The following is a 6,045-nucleotide window of genomic DNA, read 5'->3' on the forward strand; positions in this document are numbered from 1 at the left end:
AAATATAATTGTTTTAAATTTTAATTGTTTTAAGTTTTAAACAGATTTGCCATTGAATCTTCAATTCTGCATGGATGAAAGATAGAAATCAGGAATGCCATTCTAGTATTTTGATAAAACTTAACTATATTATCTAGTTAAAACTACAACTTTTTACATCACAAAAGGAGTCAGAAGTGCTTTGATTGACATCTACTGTGTTGCTCTTGATTGGTAAATTTTTGAGGAAAGAAGTGGAGAAGCAATTTTGCAAACAGATTTTTAAAAAATTTCAAAATATCTAAACATATTAGAAATTATTAAGAGACAGAGTGATAAAATGAGAAGGTACATCAGAGATCATTTAGCCCAATGTTTTGCAGATATAGGTTGCCAACCTGCCTTGGCTTATGCATCACAAGTGATTAGTAATAAAGCTATTGCTAATTTCTCCCTTTAAAAAAAGAAAACATCTTAAGTGCCTTGCAAATTTCTTTTTCATCGTTCTTGGGCAACACTCATTTTCTATATAAGACTTTGTATAATTTTAGCTACTTCCATTTTCTAAAACTAGCATACAGAAGAATCTAGGCTACCTTTCTTGTAGAAACCTCAGTTTTTCCTTGTAGCTGTGATTAGTGTTAAGAATTTGGACAAATACAGATCCTAAACTGAAAACCAAAAACATTTCCCACTTTTTCTTAAGTGTTCAACAGAGTTCCTATTTTGGTATACATAGTTTGCATGCTAATATATAAAGTATTCTGTAGGTCTAAAACCTAATGTCTGTGGACAGAATCTGATTTTTTTTTATTTCAGACTTAAAAATATAATACCTCTGAGCATAACGAACTGGATAATTTGGTATTAAATTCAATAATAATAATTTTCATCCTGTACTGTAATAGAAGAGACGTATTTCAATTCTTCCCTCCTTAACAAAAGGAGCTGCTTTAGTAGAGGTTAATAGTAGCACATACATGATTTGTTGTTCTTTCTGAAAGAGAAAATTGGGGCGTGCTTGAGGGTCGGTGAACTGTGGTTTTAGTTTGATAATTATGTGTGGCAAGGTGTGTGGACAAAGATTTCATTGAAATGCATCTTTGTCCTGATAGACAGTCTTAGATATCAATTCAAGTATACATAATTTATTTAAGAGCAGTGCCTCATTGTACAGTGTACCTAATGTATAGTTTACTTGAATGGATGCACTAGAAAACATCAGTAACTTTATAAATAAAATATGTTTGTCCTGTGTGGAAAAGGAAAAAAAAAACATCCTGTAGTTCAGAACTTTAAATGTTAGAACAGCAGTAGCAGATAATAAGAATTAACGGTCATCTTCTATATTCACCTGAGTGAAATAGGCAAAGCAAAACCAAGATTTCTTTTAGAGAATATCCTTGTAATGCACGATAATGCTACATTGCAAATATCCATCATATCCAACCATGACTAAATCTTATATTTTCAGATGTTTTCTTATAAATTACACTGAGTTTCTGAAAAGAAAAGAAATCGTTATTCTGGGATCTAGAATTCATCAGCTGTGTCTGTCTGATATAGATGCCAATATGTGTTCTAACTTTAATACCCAAATACAGATACCAAATCAATATTATATGCAGAGAGTATATACAAATATTGCATAGCATGGTATATTGGAAATTTAACATACTGAACAAAATGAACTGCATAATTGTATGCAGTGAATTTAACAAGTGCAGATTTTTAAGTGTTAAAAGCATTGCAAAGACTAGAATTTTTAACAAACTTAAACTCAAATTGAATTGGAGAAATTGTAGAAGGAGTGTATACTAAAATATTCCCTATTATTTTGTTTACTTAGTAAATTGAAGGGAAATGAACTTTTGAAATAGTATAGTATGGTTTTTATTATGAAATAGGGGTCAAATATGATATCCAAAGTTTTATGAATTTCTTTCTATAATAACTGCAGTTTGAAGGGTCCTGTTATCTGTTAAGACTAGTGGTGTTGTAAGAATGGCAAAATTGGAAAAGATGACCACTGGAATCAGAACTAGAAGCTGAAACAATAACATCTGAAATATAAAGATGGAACCCTGCTGAAAGCAAAGAAGACTTAGAAGAGCTCATTATGGAAGCTTAAGATGGGTTGAATGTCTTCTTAAATATTAAGACAAAGGTGACACCAACCTTCTTGCTTAGTGAATTTGATAACAAAGAAATGAATGTGGCAGATAGATTTTCCTTTTTTTTAGAATAAACATGAGGATCCTAGAGAAGTAAAGAAAAAAGGAAGAGAATATGTAAATGTAGACAAGTTTACAAGGGATTAGGACAGTTCAGTGAGCAAACCTCAGAATAGTTGAAACAATGATAATGCATGGATGTGGAAGGTAGACACTTAAAAAGAAAAACAACACAGACACCTTTAAATTATCAATTTGAAGATGGTTACTGAGAATAAGATGGGTAGCAAGAAGAACCAGTTCCTCAATCCTGATCCAAATAAAGACCAACTAATCTCTTGAGATGCTGTTGAATAAATAGAAACTCATATGCTAAGTATGTAATGCAAGCATATGACTGTGCTTGCCAAGTTTGATGGAAGTAGAAAAGAAAGAAAACAGACAATTACTGAAATATCTTTGAAAGAGCTGCAAATTATTACTGGAAACAGGTAGAGATGGCAAACGTTGATTCATGCCATCACCAGTAGTCAGATTATCAATCTATAAAGAGACAATACCACAATGGAGGACCAGTTCACTTTTAGCATTGAAGGGATCCAATACAATCTATGGATTTATATTTTAAGGATTTTTATGTATAATTTAATAATAATAATAATAATAATAATAATAATAATAATAATAATAATAATAATAATAGAGTTGGAAGGGACCTTGGAGGTCTTCTAGTCCAACTCCCTGCTCAGGCAGGAAACAGACTTTTCAATAAGTCTGTGGGGCTCAGCTGCCTTTTGACCATGAAAAGACCTGAAATGGGGTAACATTCCTCTACATCCCCTCCCCTCTCAACCTTCTGGTTTTAACTCAAAATAAGAGTCTTATAAAGATATATATGAATGAACAAGGGCTACAAGCTAAAGTAAAGTTGTAACATGTGTTTTAATGAGTTTTAAATTGAAACAGAAAAATCGGTCAGCTTGAACAAACTGTATGAGTTAGTCATAGACAACTGGATTAGATAAAGCTTTGTGGGGTTAAAGTTTTGTAAAAAAAGAATAATTATTCCATAATAATTTTAGTGTGCTTATTTTTGCGCATACATTTTATGAATAATTCAATGCAGGCTTGCCTAAACAAGATATATTTTCAGCGCATGCATATCATGGACCAAGTGACAAAATCAGGGGCACATTTTCATATTGAAAAAATTAGACCAAGATCAAGGATAAATCTTCCTGAGTTGTCCATATTTGGACCATGAGAAATAAACAATTTCTCTCACATTATTCTTATAAGATGGACTATTGCTGATCTGCAAGTAGTAGTTATTATTTGCATATCTAATTTTGTTCATTCTTTAGAAATATAAGAGTAGTTTATATAGGGTTTACATAGGGTATCAGGTAGTCTCCTATCAAATCACAGTTCAGGTTTCTTATTTACCATACATCTTTCAGCAAAGCACATAATAAAGAATTCAGAAAACATAAATCAAACAACAAATCAGTGAAAACCTAGAGACAAATCATGACTAAAAGCCAACATGGGTTTGTCAAGAACAGATCATGCCAGACAAATCTTATTGCATTCTTTGACCAAGTGACAAAATTAGTGGACCAGAGGAATGCTGTGGATATAATTTACTTGGACTTCAGTAAGGCATTTGATAAAGTAGATCACAACCTACTACTTGATAAGATAGAAAAATGTGGGTTAAACAGCATCACTACCAGATGGATTCGTAGCTGGCTGAACGGCCGTACTCAATGTGTGGTCCTCAATGGAACTGCATCTACATAGAGGGAAGTGTGTAGTGGGGTGCCCCAGGCTATGTTCTAGGCCAGTGGTTCTCAACCTGTGGGTCGGGACCCCATTTGGGGTCGATCGACCATTTCATGGGGGTCGCCAAGCAAGGCTGTCCGCCATTTTTTTTGTCCGCCATTTTGTTTTTGTCCGCCATTTTTTTCCCCTTTTCCGGCGGGTGCCTTACCTCCCTTGGGCTGGGCCAGCTGGTGGTCTGCCTGCTCCGTCTCTGCCGCTTGCCAGCTACGCCTCGGCCGGCGCAGGGGGCGGAACCACACATACGCGGCGCTCCCGGGCAGGGAAAGTCCTCGACTTACGACCGGTTGGGTAGTCCTCGACTTACGACCGGTTTAGTCCTCGACTTACGACCGGTTGGGGTCGCGGCATTAAAAAGGTTGAAAACCACTGTTCTAGGCCGAGTGCTCTTCAACATCTTCATCAACGATTTGGATGAGGGGATAGACAGGGAACTCATCAAATTTGCAGATGACACCAAGCAGGCAGGAATAGCCAACACTCCAGAAGATAGGCTTAAGATACAGGAGGATCTGAACAAACTGGAACACTGAGCGCTATCTAACAAAATGAAATTCAATGCTGAAAAAAGTAAAGTTCTACATTTAGGCAAGAAAAAACAAATATACAGGAATAGTATAGGGGGTACCTTGATCAATAGTAGCAACTGTGAGAGGGATCTTGGAGTCCTAGTTGACAATCACTTAGATATGAGCCAGCACAGTGTTAGGCTGCATTAACAGAGGGATAGAATCAAGATCATGTGAAGTATTAATACCACTTTACAATGCCTTGGTAAGGCCACACTTGGAATAATGTATCCAGTTTTGGTCACCACGATGTGAAAAAGATGTTGAGACTCTAGAAAGAGTACAGAAAAGAGCAACAAAGATGATTAGACGTCTGGAGGCCAAAACATATAAGGAACGGTTGCTGGAATTGGGTATGTCTAGTTTAATGAAGAGAAGGACAAGGGGGGACATGATAGCAGTGTTCCAATGCCTCAGGGGCTGCCACAAAGAAAAGGGAGTCAAGCTATTCTCCAAAGCGCCGGAAGGCAGGACAAGAAGCAACGGATGGAAACTAATCAAGTAGAGAAGCAACCTAGAACTAAGGAGAAACTTCCTGACAGTTAGAACAATTAACCAGTGGAACAACCTGCCTCCAGAAGCGGTGAATGCTCCAACACTGGAAGTTTTTAAGAAGAGACTGGACAGCCATTTGTCTGAAATGGTATAGGGCTTCCTACCTGAGCAAGGGGTTGGACTAGATGACCTCCAAGGTCCCTTCCAACTTATTATTATTGTTATAATTAAAACATCAGAATATTGATGGCAACTAATAGTTATACATATTTACATATTACAGTTGAAAAAGCACAACAGCCTTCTTTATAAAAACTATAATCACTAAAACAATAAAAATAGCTAACATACAAAGAACCTAATTCAAATACATTTTTAAGGAAGTTATAAACATTAGAAAATCTCCTTTTTTCCTACTTGGCAGATATTTAGATTTTATAGTATTGTCCGGTGCAGTAGAATAAGGATAGTCTGAGTCTTCCATTTTCTTTCGACTGAAATTCCCCTATATTAAGGCTGTTAAAAGTTAAATTTCAAAACATCTGGAGGGAACCAGTTTTTTTTCTTTTCTTTTGGATTAGATATTTAAAACATAGTGATTTAGAAAAAAACACCAACATAAAATCTATCAATAAATTCCAGTCATGCCAGTAAAATAACTTGGAAGCATTTAGTTCAGTTTTTCAAACTTGGCAACTATAAGATTTATGGCCTTAAATTTCCAGAATTCCCTTGGTCACACATTTTAAAGTTGCCGAGCTCTTGAGGGAAGTAACAATAATAATCTAGCCATCATTCTGATTTTATGAGGAACTTTGTGGTTCATCATTATGTATATATATAATGCAGAACTAACCAATCATCATTTGATATCACACAGTGTGATACATGTCGAAGAAAGGATGGATTTTTAAATTGACAAAATAAATTATAACTTTACAGTATGTAATCTCTGTCTGGCAGGAGAAAACAAAAATCTGTTGGAA

Source organism: Protobothrops mucrosquamatus, unplaced genomic scaffold, assembly GCF_001527695.2.
Source record: "Protobothrops mucrosquamatus isolate PMUCROS unplaced genomic scaffold, P.Mucros_1.0 scaffold_168, whole genome shotgun sequence".
NCBI lineage: Eukaryota > Metazoa > Chordata > Lepidosauria > Squamata > Viperidae > Protobothrops > Protobothrops mucrosquamatus.